This window comes from Amblyomma maculatum, chromosome 1 (assembly GCF_055883805.1).
Source record: "Amblyomma maculatum isolate TAMU_Amacu chromosome 1, ASM5588380v1, whole genome shotgun sequence".
NCBI classification, from domain to species: domain Eukaryota; kingdom Metazoa; phylum Arthropoda; class Arachnida; order Ixodida; family Ixodidae; genus Amblyomma; species Amblyomma maculatum.
This window is the reverse complement of record NC_139344.1, coordinates 26,107,235-26,124,037: the sequence shown is the minus strand read 5'-3', so window position 1 is coordinate 26,124,037 and position 16,803 is coordinate 26,107,235.

Genomic DNA, 16,803 nt, shown 5'->3' with positions numbered 1-16,803 from the left:
ATAGCGCTCGCACACAACGGATTGAGGCTGCAGCCTGATCGGCACACTGAAGAGGCAGCTCCCACCTTTCGAATCGGTCGGGATCCTACGGTGCAGAAAACAGCCCAACGCCAAACTTTCGATCCCTTTTTCGTTGACGTTTAGCGAGATTTGTAGAATAGTGCGAAACAAGTTGTCTTTTTTTTTTTTCTTTTTTTGTCTTCATTCCAATCGTCCCTCAGAGAAAACGCGCAGGGCCTGCTTCGCTTAAGGAGCTTGCATACGAACTATGACCGACAGCAAAAAGACGGCAAAGAAGGTAATTGTATCATCTGCTTATTGCTTCAATGCCAGACCGCAAAAGTGTGAGTTTAAAAATGCTATTTCGGGTGACTGCGACTCCAAAAAACAATACTATTAAACAAAATTGAGGTTAGCAAAACACGCGACGTGAATGCGACAAGTAGCAGACGATTCGCCGACGAGCGCCGCGCGGAGATAAAGCAGCGCCACTTTTGTCGTCATGAAACGGAAGCACATGGAACTACGCTTTGTTCCTTGCCGGTCGGCACACCTACTCATCTAGCCACCATGCGTTTACTACAGAAGGTGACGGTACAGATGATGCGATAAGCCACCTCTGTAGTTCTCGAGCGCCCCTTGTGTTTGTAAACACGGTGTTGCCAGTGAGATGGGGCTGACACAAAAGTTTGTTTATAGGAGATTGGGAGTACAGAGAAGAAAAAGAATTTAAGTCATATCAGGCTAAAATTGCATCGCAAGGGGCAACGGCTGTGCAACTGCTGCACCTGTCCCACACTTTACGGCATAATAGTAGGGAAATGTTTCTGGCGGCTATCCCAGCATCCCACACACCTGCTGCTATTGTCTGCACGTCCTCACTTTAGTCCTCTACTTCGCTCAAAACACCATCTTTGTTCTCGAAGGAGTGGCTGGCTTCCGCGGCTGATCGGATGAGCCGGTTAACGAATGGTTTTCACATCGATCTTGAACTTGCAACTGACGTCGATGCACCGGACTCGGCTCGTATAAACCCACCGTTGTCTTAAAATACAGTTACGATTTTTATGGGTAAAGAAAGGACCACGGTTTTATCAAAGCGTAGTGTAGGTGCTATTGGTGGCAGAAGACGTTTGCGGGCTGTGTACCTGTGGCAAAAACGTTTCATGTCTCGCTGTCCCACGACACTGTCCCTGGCGGGGAGAGTGTCACGACTTCTGACATTTCAGGCAGCTTCCTCACATAGCTGGACTTGAATAAAATATTTCCGGCGTACTAAAATTCTATAAACTGTTGCTGCCATAGCACGTCCCTGGCAAGATACTAATCAGGGGTACAAAAACAGAATACCGGAGACTATCAGTGTCGTGCCTGATAGCTTAAACTGTTACTTAAGGAAAGACGCGATGTGTTAATTGTGAGATTTTAGATAGAAATTCACCGACGAGTACGACGCATGGTAAAGCGAAATTTGAGCGCAGCTCTTTGCCTGATTTGATTTAGCGCTATATTAGGGGAAACCATTCTAGAGAGTCATGTATAGGTATGTACAGTAACAAGTTATACTTTATTTTCCACTCATACTTTTTCTTACAGTTACATTCTTTTCCCAGAGCTCGATTGTAATGAAGGAAGTCTTGTGGTCGAAGAAATAGAGGGAGTTATGTTCTACTTGCCGTACTAATTCCTGGTAAGGGAAGAGCAGGCCTCTATAAATGTTTCGCGAGGTCGTCACAGAAGTGGGAGGTACTACGAGGGAGAGAAACTGGATTTTATCGCGGATAAAAGGATGAAGTTCTTGTCTCTCATCATATCTGAATTAGATTCCTAATTGCCAACTTTGGTGTGCATACATGTGCGTTTAATGCGAGGCGCAGGAATAAAATGTACGACGTAGCTATCCCAGAAGTCAATGTTCCGTACGGCCATGAAAGGTTGCCTGAGGCCGAGAAGAAACTTATGCCCCAGGTTGGTCTTCGCCGCTTGTTATAGTGTGGCAAGCCGGGGGCCTCCTATCCTGGGTACACTTAAGCTTCGACGTCGAGCGTAGGACGAGTGCTATGAGATCTCTCCGAATCCTAACTCTGCCATTCGCCAGACTGTCCGACATGTCTCTGTCCAGGATGGCAATGGCGGGTTGTGGGAGGCTGAGATGAACCTTTCGCACCAAGGTGGCCATTGCCAACTGTGCTAGGTCACCGGTTACGCCGATACCAACGGCGACGCCGCTCAAAGCAGGAACACACGCCCAAAAGCAATCAAAACGGGGAACGACAAAAGAAATGACGCTATTTGGTGGTAGACGTTACCTGTGTCTACGTTTCTTGCGGCTTTCCACCGTCAGCTTGAAGCAATGACAGTTTCATTTTCTCTTTAAGGAAAGGTGAGGAGGAGGAGGAGGAGGAGGGCAATGCAAAAACCGCGCCAGCTCACACACATACAAGGGACGCATTGTGGGAAGCGTGTTATCCTTCGCTTCCGCTATCGCACTAAAAAGCCTACGCAGTGTAGAGTGGAATCTCCGGCAGCTGCCGGAATCGCGGGCCCGTCCCTTCCATTGTTTGCTTCTGCAAACACTTACCGTTAGAGCGTTTGACAAGCACATCCAAATACGGAGCCAAGCAAAGACGCTTAGCCCTGTTGACACGACGTCTAGAAGGAGCGACTGAGGGGGACTGAGACAGGAGGGGAGACGACGCCAGCTGAAAGAGCAGTCCTTCAGAGCGCGCCCTCTCGGCCGTTGCATCAGCTGCATTCTCGTGGACGTTCGAGAGGAGGATGCTGAGCGGTCCCTGTCGACCGCTCTTCCTGCCGGAGGCTTCAGGCGGCCGCCTCGTGACGGCCAGATTACGCGGTGGCCTTGGCGCGTTGGCGGTCGTCGTGGGCCATCCTCGAGGAGTCCCCGAGGAGCGGGACTTCGCCATCGGGGTCATCGTTATAATCAAGAGGCCCAGCCTCACCCCCCCCCCCCCCCCCTCCTTTGTATCTCAGGGCTGTCAGCCTCTGTCTACCTGGCCTGCTCATTCTGTTCACTTAGCGGCGCAGAGCTTGTGGCGCTGCATATCCCTCCTAACTCCTCGTTACGACTTTGCACTAGCGTCGATGTGTCTCGTCTTTCCTAACGGAAAATAAATTGGTGGCGCAATGGCGCTGCTCGTCTTGAATGCCCGCACCTCGGCTTTTGTTGCGCAGAGTACACTGTACGGCCGCGACGTGTCGGCTCGCGGCTTGTTTCGTATGCACGAGCAGTCGCCTGCGTGAGTGGCTGTTAACGGGACTCAGGGCTGACGGGGAGCTTCCGTACTCATAACAACTGCCACCAATTTTTGTTTTTTTTTCTTTCACTTTCGCAGTAGCCGCACTCCGCCGGTAAGGGAAGCACCCAGGCGGGCCCGCGTCGCGACGGAGGACAGGATGTGCGTGCTGTGGTTACAAGTTTCCCACGTTAGGGCTCGGGCGCGGTAAAGAAGCTCTCCAAGGCTCTTGGGGCTACCCGGCATCGCTCCTGTGTTTTACTCGCCTAGCCGCATTCTCACGCGGGGTCAAAACTGGCCTTCGAGAAAAGCGAAACAGGGAAGTGACGCAAACAAGGCAAGACAAGAGAATGGGCGTTCTTGTAAAGAGAGCTTGCTGTGCGGTCTCCATTCTCTGTCAGCATAAACAGGAGCACCGCAAGTGCGTCTATTGTGCACAAAAATATATTGCGTGGAGGAAATGACGCGAAAGAGAGAAAGTGTGAAATTTTTGATAGCGTAATGAAAGGTCCTCGAGTATTGAAGAAGAGCTAGAGACTCAAGACCTTCGTCTTTGAAAGCGTCAGCAAAAGATGTTTACATAAAATGGGAGGGCGCAGAGGGAGAGACAGTCATTGTTACGCATGTGAGCAAAATGTACCAGCAATTTTGAGTGAATGCGTCACAGGCTTGATTAATTTGTTGCAAAACGAGCCACGCTACACCAATATGCACAGATATTAGTGTTATTTTGAATTGCTTGGAAAACTGCTCTCTTTACGACTTCATTTAAATAATAAGTATGACAGCCAAATACAGAGTGCCGAACTGTCTCTTTATTGAGTCATTCCATAGCGTTGTTGACGAATTAGATTGATATGCAGCACTCAGAAGACAGAGCTACTAACTCTTTTTAGCAACAGAATTCCTTTGTTGTTGATAACCACGCTATACATGGCAAAGACAGCTGCACAGGCGTGACTTGTTGTCTCACAAGTATGCTGATTCTGGGAATTAATTTTATTAATTGTGCTTATTTCAAGCAATATCCAGATATTCTAGCTGCCAATTACGTGTTCTTATAATTGACACAGAGTGCGATATTTACTAAGTGAATTTGTAATTTTGTTCCCCAGAAAACGTAACTTTCACGCCAGATATTAAAGAAGATAATCCACCTTCTTGCTGCCGGCCAACTATCAAACGACCTTCAAAATGACAACCCACTAATTGCTGTTCGTGTTTACTTCTGCTGGATTTTGTGACGACCGAACGTTTGTCTAATATCTCCGAAAGTAAGGCCTGGGAAAACCGAGCATAAGACATTGTCATTACACTAATCGAAATGCAAGTAGAGAACAAAGATCACGACAATGTAAATAACGCTATTGTTCTTGTCGAATAGTCCCAGTGGTTCCGGCTCCCATCTCCAACTGGCTGCCCAAGTTGGCAGCTCCTCTCAATTCGGCCATGGGTCTCATGGCGCCCAACAAACCGCCGTCCATTTAGCACCCGGCTATATCCGCCGCCAACTACCACCTTTAAGAGGTATGCCCGTGAAGAGTGCCTGATTTACAAGCACCCGTTGACAAACAAACCGAGCCGTAAACACCCGTTTGTCAATCCGGCATTGAGGGTCTTAGTGCTTGCGCAGCAAATAAGAAAGTGACGAGGTGTACTGGAAAAAGACTGCAACCTGCCTCCATCGTTAGAAGTCCACATTAAATGCACGTTTTGTCGATACGAAATGAGCAGGTCTGAGATCTTATTGCAAGAATGTTTTTAAAATTTCACTCACTTTTCTGACCGGGGAAGGTAAGGTTTGTGAGGTGAAAATTTCCGAAGCAGCACGTCGTACTGACGGGCTCCGTATTAAGTTGAACACCTTAGGTTATTTTTTAAGACACACTGACATTGCAAGGCACGAATGTGGCTGCCACGGCCAGTACTCGATCCAGTTACTTTGAGCTCAGCAGTTGAAAACCATTGTTAATGGTCCGCCGCGTCTTAGAACACTAAGAATAAAATTCGATAGAGGCACTTGAGACTGCTTACGTTTGGGAATGCAAAAGTATAAATTTTTGTGCCTACAGTTTTGCTGAAAATGCATCTATATACTTTTAAGCGCTAGACCGGCGATGTTGGGCGTTGTCAATGCAAAGCGATTAGAGGTACCTGGCTTGAATGGTGTAGTAGTAAGACGTAGCAATACAACGAGATGGCTTCGTTAGCATCGAGTGTTGCTGTCTTCCTACGTCTTAAAATATCTTAGCAGTCTTGTTCTCACTCGGTCTCTATGCCTCTTCGAAGTCGACCCATGTATGTGGAGCCTTGCTTGTAGACGGCACTTTACTCTCAACAGCACGCACTCAAACGCAACCAGACACTAGTGCCTTCTGCTGTCGGTTGACGTGGAAGAAGGAATGTCATGACGCCCGCTCTCCGCGCTCTCTTTTCTGAACTGCGCCGCCACTTCATGGATAGCGCGGGGTTCTCTGCCTGCTTCTCTGACGGCGGCCGCTGCGCTAGGTCACGTGGCGCCCTGGGGTGATTAGGGCATAGAATAACAAATATATATGTCATCGGTTCGAATGCCTATTTGAAATTAGCCTCCAACTTGGCTAGCAGATGCAGGCTAAACAGGAAGCAAAACGGAATGACATTGATCCGAAATGCTGTCCAAACAAAGCTTAGTCACACTTCTGAGATAAAAGACCAGACATTTGCCGCCATATGGAGACCTGTAAGTGATACCTGCCACTTGCCTTCATCTTTATGGGTACCGGCGAGTGTTGACTACAACAGCAACGCCAGACGGATTTTCACGGACGGATTTCTGCTTTTGCATTACATTGTCGGCCGGAGAAAGCCGGTGTAAGCAGTGCTACACAGGTTTAAATGGTTGGTTGGTTGGTTGGTTGGTTCACAGGAAGGGAAAGGCGCAGTATCTGTCACACTTGCTCTGTGGACACCTGAACCGCGCCGTAAGGGAAGGGAGGAAGGTGGGAGTGAAAGTGGAAAGAGAGAAAGGGGAGCCGTAGTGGAGGGCTACGGAGTAATTTCGACCACCTGGGGATCTTTAACGTGCGCTGACATCGCACAGCACACATCTAATGTTTTTCATTTCAAACAGGTGCTGGAAGGGAGAATTTGTATCTGTGGTTAGTAAACGTACTGGGAGTAGAACCAACCCCTGCACGTAGCATTCATAAATTGCCAGAAAGCATTTGATTCGATACAATCCTCAGCCGTCATCAGGCTATTGATGAGCCATAAGTGAAAGTACTGGAAAACATCTATAGTGACAGTAAATCAATCATAGTCCTGCGTAAAGAAAGTAAAAATATGGTTTAACCACACCTAAACTTGCCGATAATGAAAGAAGGCACCCTCCACGGTGGTTCAGTGGTGAAGACGATGGGCTACTGAACCCAAGTACTCTGTTTCGAGCCCGGCTGATGAAAAAATCTGATGTTTTTTTTTTTTTTTTTTTTTTTTTTTTTTTTAGTGGGAAAGCAGTACACGTGGGCTAGATAAGTAACCACCTAGGTATGAAAGGAGCAGGTCTGAGATATTATTGAAGGAACGTATTAATTTCGCTCACCTTTCTGACCAGGGAAGCGAGCTCTGGATTTCCGGCCTTGATAAGAGACCTTCCACTCTAAAATTCTTATAAGGAAGGGTGCTAGGCAAAGGATATATAACCTCTCTACAGTAGTATTTCGCGCTTGCTTAAAGAAAGCATTCAGAGACTTGGATTGGGAACAGTTAGGAATAAGGGTCGGAGGAGAATGTCTCAGTAATCTTCGGTTAGCTGATGACAATACCTTGCTAAATAACTAAGGCGAATTGCGAATAATGATTAATGACCTAGACCCGAAAAACAATGGTAGGACTAAAATTACTACGCATGACACTAAGGTCCCATACTGAACAGCCTCAAAAAGGAACCTGCCGTTCAAGATAGGCAGAGAGGGGCTGTAAGTGGTAAGGGTATTTGGTTACCTATTTCTTAAGGCATACTTTCTTCTTTCTACTTAGGGCGGATAGTAGCAGCAGGTCCTGACCACGAAAGAGAAATAACTACAAAAATAATCATATATGATCCTGAATGACGGCTTACCGGTATCCCTCAAGAGGAAAGTGTATAACTGCCTCTTTCTGGTACTCACCTATGGGGCAGAAACGTGGAGCCTAACGAAAACTCATAGTGAGCACAACGCAGAGAGCTATGGAAGTTAAAATGTAAGCAGTAGCGTAATAGACAGCAAGCGTGCGGAGTTGGTTTGAGAACAAGCGCAAGTTAAGGATCTTTAGTCGAAATCAAAAAGCACTTGGCATGGCCAGATCATGTAATGCGAATGCAAGATAACCGATAGTCTCTAAAGGTGACAGGCTGGATTTCAAGGGCAGGCAAATGTAGCAGGGATGACAGAAAATTAGACGTGTGGATGAGATTAAGAAGTCCGTCGGGATTGAGGAGATGCCGTTGGCAAAGAACCGGGCTATTGGGAGAGGATATCGCCCTGCAGGGGGAAGAGGGAGGGGAGGTGTAGTAAGCCTGATTACGGCGATGACGAATTACAAACACGTTTTTTTTTCGCTTTTCAATTGCACAAACTGCACGTGACAGAGGCGAACTACTAGAGAACTACTATATATACAGTATGATATATTATACATCTGCCGGCAAAATCAGTAGGAATAATGCAGTTTTGAGCAGGCGGTTTTTTGTTGTTTTTTGCAACATTACCAGGGATTCTGGAAAGCTTTCAGTGAGGGAAGTTACGCCTTGCGTGCCATATTGCTTCATTGGGATGAGGGACTTTTTTTGCAAACTTTTCCAACAAATAACGAGTTGGGTCTTCCGAAAAGATTCATGTCCCAGGTAACTTCTCTATACAAACCAAAGGCAATAGCATCTCGACGGTTTGCCAAACACTGTTTTCAAAACAATTCAACTTTCAACAAGGAAAACCTGTAATGCAACTAAAAACAAACGCCGCTTCGGGTGACAGAAAAAATAAAACATCAGTCCTGTTGAATCTACAGCTAATCGCCTTTCACCGGAAGCTGGTGAAAGAACAGTTATTGAGCTGTCTGTTTATCGTGACCTTTGTTTGCCGAAACAGTCAAGAAAATCGTCTTATTTCTTATGGTCACCCGAACTCACTGTTTAAGCTCGTTTTAAGCCAAAGCGACGACGAGTACCGCATTCTAGCGTATATTTTAACACGGCACCGCATAAACCAAAAGGTCCTCAAATAAAACGTTTACTGCTATGAACCACGCAGTGGGAAAACAAATGGACTGGACGGCTGTCCCGAATTCCGCGTAACGACAACGACGCGCGATTAACAGAATCGCTTAGTTCATAGCCCAGCCGGCCCTTTTCTCGTTGAGCGGTACCACCCATGACAGCGCTGGCTGTAGACCAACTTTGACTACCTTTCGACGTCCGTGTGACAGTCTCCTCAGTGTCACTATAACTCTGCGAAAATAACGGTTTCTTTGACTTGGCATTCCTCCGGTCAGTTGTCACCTGCCGGAACTTATGATTATTGCGAAGGAAACAAACATCCTTGTGGAACGGCTCAGAGATATCTGTACGCAGTCTATTCATACAAGACGTCTTGGCAAGAGTAGCGTGACAACCGGCGCCATTTCTGTTTAGCGCCACTAAAGCGCCGTTTGCTTCGACTGCTAAAGGACGAGGAAATGCTAGCCATTCCCTCTTTAGATGTGGGTATTAGCCCGTCATTCGCGCTCTCATGCGCTCAGCATCAGAATAGGCGTTGAACGAGCGAACTAATAGGGCTGTAAAATGGACACGCCAATCACTGAGTGCCGCGAAGATTTTTGTTGTTTTCCGGTGAATGAGGCGGATACGGCGCCTGGTTGCCGAGCGCAGCGTTAGGTGCTGGCCTAATTTTTCTATTATACAATTTACAGCACACTGAATGAAATTCTGCTGGAGGAGGCAGACAAATTTTTTTTACCGTGCGTCACAACGAACAAGCGTGAATAGAAAAGCTGCTTTTCAGACACGTTGTAAGCGTAACATTATTTAAATGTAACTAAGTTATCAGTACGCAGAATTCCATTGGGGCGGACTTTGATATAAACCGTGATTGCTTATCTAACAGGAACCTACTTTATAAAAAAATGCATTAGTAAAGTGAAAAAGAATGATTACCTACTATATTTTTGCCTTTCTAAAGAGGAAATAATTGTTGTGACAAAGGAAGCGCGTAGACACTGCCACCTGTCCCGGAATCAATGTAGTTCATTTTTTTGGGCCGAGCTTGACGAACGCCTAAGTGTTAGATAAAAATTTGCCCCATCCCACATCAAGTCCTCACATCGTGAGAGCTTGACCTGGTTGACCTGATTTGCAAACAAGCATTCGTCAGACGTCATCAACATCTACCGAGAAGTCCCTTGCGCTACAACTTCAAAATACGGCCAGGTAGCTAATATAGCCCCCCTCCCCCCCCCCCCCCCCCCCCCTTAGATGCCCATTTGAGAGCCTGACTGCAGCATTTCGAAAATCTCAACAGCAGGCCACACAAACCCTCGACAGAATTCTCATCAGTACTCAAGGAACACCTACAAATCGCACCTATTCCCAGAATATGCATCCCCTCTGCCATACTGAACAAAAGAAAACGCGCAGAAAAGCACTGGATGGTACCTGCAACAAATTACCACAAGTCCGCTACACTCACGCAACTCATTACACCGACCGCAAAGCAATCACCATCAGCGTAAACGACTAATCGCTTGATATGGTCGCGACCGCCTCCATCGCAACCGCCGCCACCTTGAATGCAGGGCAAGCAGCCATTGCGCTAGCCATCGATGCCAAGCACCCGCCTAACATACATATACGCCACCGCAGATTCAAAGGCAGCATGCCGAAATTATTGACTGGCTTAGTATTCCTGTACATAGAATATATTCTCACTCTTTGTGCTACCATCTAATCCGAAGCCGTATTAGTATGGACATTTTACCACAGGTCGCTCCCTGGAAAGAAACGTGCACACTTTGTCGACGCTCAAGCGCTACCAGGACACCAGAAACTGTCATAGACAGCTGTTCTTAACCAAATAGTAAAAATTCCCCAGCATCAACGTCTTGTCCAGCAATGATATCCGCCGCCCTAAAGGTAACTGACGTGAGAACAGCCCAAAAACATGCCCTGTTTTTGGGCTTCCTGCTTTAATCGCACCTTTCTTTCTTGTTTTAGTATCAGAGTTTCACAGTTGGCGCATTTTCGCTTCGCCGTGTTCAATGAACACGCGGTTCGGCTCGACGTATAGGGCGCGCAATAGAGTTCACGTGAACACGAGGTTTTCGACATGATATGAAAGCCGAGCAAAGCTTCTCCATTGTCAGAATCCGTTGTGGGCATAGCTATTCATGAAAGTTGAACAGAGGAGGACGCTGATTTCCACGAGGCTTCTTATGGATTCTCTGCTTTTCATATTCTCTCTTTTCTCCGGTTCTGTCGTCGAAGCTTGTGGGAACACAGAAATGCCTGATGGCGCAGGCGCGGTTGATGTCTCCTCAAATCTCCCTTGTTCTCTTCTACGCGCTAATTGGCATTCAGTAGCTTGCCTTTGCATATTCGGAGGAAAACCAAGGACAGAACTTTATAGGAAGGAGTAAAACCATAACATTTACTTTCACCCCTTCAGAACATCTTAACGTTGCGTTTTTGCACGCATGTAGACTGCGGTTAAAACAATTATTTCTTAATTAACCGGGGCGCGAAAGTTCCTAAATTTTGCTTGAGACATCACTGCATCCAGTAGCATCTTACCGGTATTCACCTATGGAGATGAAACATGGAAGCTAACGAAAAGGGTTCTACCTAAGTTGAGGACAACGCAGAGGGCTATGGAAAGAAAAATAGTAGGTGTAACGTTAAGAGATAGCAAGCGTGCAGAGTGGGTCAGAGAAATAACTCAAGTTACTGACATTCTAGTCGAAATTAAGAACAATAAATGGGCATCGGGAGGACATTTAGTGCAAAGAGAGGATAACGTATGGTCTCTAAGAGTAAACAATTGGATTCCAAGGGAAGGAAAACGTATACCAGGGGGTGACAGAAAATTAAGTGGGTGGATGAGGTTAAGAAGTTCGCACGGATCAAGTGGATGCAGTTAGCTCAGGACTGGGTTAATTAGAGGAAAATGAGAGAGGCCTTCGCCCTGCAGTGAGTGTAGTCCGGCTGATGATGATGATGATGATGATGGTGATGAACATCAGTGACAGTTTGTAAGAGCAAAACCTTTGCGTTAATTGAGGAGGTCAGGCTCATAGAGCTGAATACGTTTGGAAAACGAAGTGTGCAGGATTTATCTACCGCTTTTTCGTTCGCCAAAACTAATTTGGCTTTTTTTATTAGTTTAGAAAAGACTAACCTGGTCACGCTGCGCACAGTTGTAGCGAGTACGTAGCAAGTCGTACCCCAGAAATATGGAGTCAGTATGACTGTTCGTTTAAACGTCAGATGGTGCCAAGCAAAGAAAAAAAAAAGAGCAAGCATATGCCGTGGTTTTCCCAAGCCACATTTTGCCCCCTCTTACCACTAATATTCGGTGTTGTTTACGTACCTTTCCCTCTGAGGATGCATTATTTCAGAGTATTTTAAAAACCCCTAAAGGTGACGAAGGTAATTCTAAGTCAACTGTCTTTTGCAGGTTTTTTCGCAATTCATGAATTAACGTTACTACGGTCTCAAGAGGCGTTTGATAATGGGCACGAGTTTCGAGCGCATGCGTAAGAGCTGCGCGTGAAGAAAAGTAGAAGAGCGTGTGTTTGCCGAGGCCTAGCCTGCGCGTCCTATATGGTGTGACTGATTGCATTCGTTTCTCGCGTGACCGCTGGGAAGAGCTGAGCTGAGCTTGATGAATGAGGGTATTACCGCAACGTTTTACTCTACAAAGGCCCTTCTGCCTTAGCCATGTTAATCAGGCCACTTCCGACAGCTTGATAAAAGGCTCTTGGAGTTTTATTTTCTTCAGGGCGGTGACGTGACAGCGATAGTTCTGCCGCAACCATCTTTACCCTTGGGCGAATGGAGAAATTATTCGTTACAAGAACCTGCGAAGATGGCGCTATTATCCCAGGAGAAAGCTGGCCGTGCGGCTGCTAATACAAAAGGTATTCTCATTATCAGCACATGAAATTCTCCTTAAACCACATTCCAGTGAATGGCGAAAGGAACGGCCAGCTTTAGAGTGAGAATTGCAGACTGGGGGAATTAATGGCCACCACAGTTCCCCTTCAGACCAGCGCTTTGATAAGAGAAGTTGCTAGCATGAGAATTTGCTCGGCGCGTGTTTGCTTTATGTGCGACGGAGCCTGACGGCGATCTATTTTGTCGTTTGTTTTCTTTATGTGCGAAGGGGCCGGGTAGCGCGGAAATCACAGGTGGCTGCGTGCGCTAAACCGTAATATTTAGCATGTTTTGTCGCGACTGCTGCCTAACTAAAAAGTAAGAAAAAATTGGGCGTTTGTTGTGATGCACCGCCGTCCGCGAGCCGAGTGGTTGAGCTGGTCATGAGGTTCGCGAATGGCAGTGCATTACAACAAACGCCGTATTTTGTTTCTTGTTAGTCAGGTGGCAGTCACGATAAAACAAGCTAAATATTACGGCCTGGCGCACACAGCCCCCTGTGATATCTGAGCTACCTAGCCCGTTCGCACATAAAGAAAAGAAACGACAAATACACCGCCATCAGGCCCCGGTGCAACTAAAGCAAACACTTACCGAAGAAATCCTCATTGCAGCTATCACTGGTGCGTTACAGGCTGAGTGCGAACTCCAGTAGGTACGTTTCATCATGCATATTTCCTTTAGATGCATACATACCTGTAATATCTGTGTTTTTGCCACTCGGATCATATGACTCAGTTGGTACTCTTGCACGACGCACAGTATTTTTTGTTTACCTTACAGGCTCGCCTTCGTGCTCGCCAAGACTTTCTTCCTTCGGTGTACGCAATCAGATGCACTTCGTTAGAAAGCTTGATAATCGTCGTTTTCGTCCAACCGTTTGCAACGGCAAGGAAACCGCCGGGAACAAATGAGTCTCCTGGAGGGTTCATGCTCGTTCACTCGCTGAGTGGATCGCTCTGGACGTAGAACAGCGTTGGTTCCTTGACCGAGATGCGCATCCGATATGTAGGAGATGCGCATGTGTCACCAAGTCGTTGATTCCGCAGAAATCGCGGCGGAGGCAGAAAGGTTGTGGATCCTTTCACAACAGAATGACCATTCTCTGTGCACAGAGACCCTCTTGACCACTGCGACCACATCCGTTCTGAGGGCAGAAACCGACAGCGCTGAATCCTCCACTGCCAGAAAAATGCCGCGCGTTTCCTGCAGGTGTGCATTCCGGCCGGGACAATGACCTTTTCACGGGGTGTGTATAAGTGCCTCTCTGCCAAGCTTGGTAAATTAAATCCTATTTCTGCACGCATATAGATGACGCGATGAGGAAGCGACGCCCATTGCACCATGCCGGCGCCGCGGTGACCGCATTGTGCTCGGTAACTCAATACACCCCGCGCATATGCGCCGCTCAGAAGTCACTGGAGACGATTCCACCTAGCGCTGCAGCATCAACAAACCCCTGGCTGTTTTGCCCTTTAAGATCCCCTTCTCTCTCTCTCTCTCTCTGCTTCAGCACTCTCCTGTCTGTCGTGAAGCTGCACGCTGAGAGCGTCTCATTCTGTCACGTCGAACACGGCCCGAGCTACACGCTCTTACAATACGAAGACAGTATATGCGTGCGTTATGAGTGGATTATGAAAGCGCTATAAAATTCCCCCATACTGCATGAACATGATATACTGCAATCACTGTCACTACTTTCCGCCCCGAGGGCAAAAAAGGGGGGAGCTTTCGCTTTCTACCTGCGTTGGCGTGGCCATTTAGTATGGTGCGCTTTCGCATCGTCTGCTACACTGCCGTCGAATATGTTTCACGCCCGCTCCCGCCTGATGGCGCCACATTCTCCCGCAAAATGTGAATTCGGTGATGTCATGTGGCCTCGTGACGTCACACCACCCGACGGTCAGTCAGTGCACGGCTATATCACCGGCCGACTGCCACCCGTCGGAACGACGCCCGTAGTTTTTCGTTCACAGCGTCCACGCCGACACCGGATTTCTGGGGAACGGTGGTCTTTGACGACATAGCGTATAAACCCCACGGTCGTCAGCGGTGTCCCTAGTTTGTTTTATATTGATACAGCTCAAAATCACTGAACTGATGAGCTCAATATTGGTTCACATGCTTTCGATGCCTGAGCATGCGAGGACTACTAAGTAAAATCAAATGGCATTTTAGCGAACGCTGAATTACGGGAAACTTCTTGTTCACCAAAGTCACAAAAAAGGGCGTTTACTACGCAAAGAAAGAAAAAAATAACCGCCAAAATGCCTTTAGGGGCTGCGCGTGTACAGGAAATAATTGGCATTTGTAAACAAACACTCAGCTCAAGGGTTGCTGAAGGCACTTTCGGAAAGATACGTGCCATACATTCAACGCAGGCAGTCTGTTGCGACCTCTATGCATGAAAAACAAAAGAACACCAGAACTATCCCGTGGAGGCGTAGCGTAGCGAAGGGTCGAGGAGGCGTAGTGTAGATCAGCAATTATGAATGGCTCGGGTGAAGGGTCTTTGTGGCGTGTTATGTAACAATGCGTTCCCTGAAGCCGGTTTCTAAGAGGAAGATGCCCACTCAGCAGGTTGCGCGCTTATCACTAGCGAGGACGTTTTCTGCACACGTTTATCACTGTGCTCCATTGCCGCTGAGAACAGTAATGTATGTTATTCTTTAATGTCATATCGACTGCTTCCACTTAGGCGATTAGATGAGCACACAACAACGGGTTGGTATGAGCGCAAATAGTAGAATTGCTACTCTTTATGCGCTATGGCCTTTCTACGGGCGATACATTACTGAAAGTTCTGGGCAGCAGCGCAAAAAGATGATGTATTAGTGCAGGAGGATGAACGACAAACCAGAAAGTATGTGTGCCGGCGGGTCAACCTGGGTGATACACGCGCGAAAGTTTGTTGACTTAAATGACACATTATGTGCAGCATTCTGTTTACTCATGTTTCCCCTTACGTGGGGCAGGTAGATGGCTGCCTTAGTGAAAGGGTACGAGAGTAAGCGACCCTTGCTAGCACACCAGATTCCCAGGAGCATTTTTGAGGCCACTATAGTGTGCATGCGATGTGTTTGTCTTTACCAAAATGAGCCGAATTCAACAACAAACACTGAGTCAAATTATGCTACAGAGGCGACGATATCTATATAGCTTTGTTTTGCTGCATATGTTAGAGTGAAAGGTGCCACGCATGGCCTAGAAAACGTGCAAATAAATCCGACTTGGAACGAAAAGTTAGCCAGATCCTGCTGATACACAAAATAAAAATGATCCAAATCCACTCGTCAGCAATTTCTCCGTCAGCTTAAGCCTTATAGGTCGGACTGACTCGAGAGTAGTTTCTCCTGCGCTAATTCTTCATCTACTGCGAAGGATACCTGAAGCGATCGGCGAAAGGTCTAAGCAGTGAAGAAAATTACGAAGAGGTCATTAAACCCGTCGCCGAGGAAGCAAGCATATGTCTCTCTGCTACATAGACTTTTAAAGTGTTTAGCTGGTTAGTTGGCACAGGCTCCATATACTGCTACTGAAATGGATGACACAGGCAGGAAACAACAGGGCTAGCGGTTGTACTGTCATTTTTACCTGTACCTGTTTGTGTTGGGGTAACACAGCAGTTTTCGTCACTGCAAGCCATTAACTTTCAACTTGCTTTACTGCTGAACTCACAGCAGAGGATTTTTGAACGTTATTTATATAAAATCATGTTGAATTATATTGTAGAAATAAACTTTTCTAAAAACAAAAATATTTCAAATCGAACTTCACCTTGAAAAGAACCATGCCAAAAGTTTATATGCAGATATCGACCAAATATTTGCATAAATTTTCATTGTATGATGGAGTTGTATGATGGAGGTTTCTGCGGATAACAAACTTTCAGATTTTCTGTGTTAAGGTTTAGGTAGATCTGGCTTACTAAAAAGCTCCTCAGTCGCCTTACCGAGTTTCTTTCAAAGAACGTGACGTTATTCAGAACCAAGTGCAAGAGATGCTGGCCGACGATGTAATCCAGCCCTCGCGCAGTGGTTCTAGGCCGCCGCTGCTTTTGCCTGGTCAAGCGCCTGCTCTCTGTCTCCTGTGCCTCAGCTCCCCAACCCCGTCCTTTGACCCTGTGCTTCTGGACTGCCGTCCGGGTAACGATAGAACCCGATAGAACAGTCGCTACACTGCCAACCTCCTATAATAATCCCCGCTGCTTGAGGTGAAAAATTTCCTTGCTAAGAACAACGAAAAATGAAGCCAAAACAAAGATTGAAAACGTGCTCTAAATACTTTTTGCTTTCTTTTCTTTTTTGTTTTCTGTTACTAAGAGATCAGAACGCTGCATTGATCCTAAAAGAAATTAGATTTAAAAGGAGGTAGATCGCG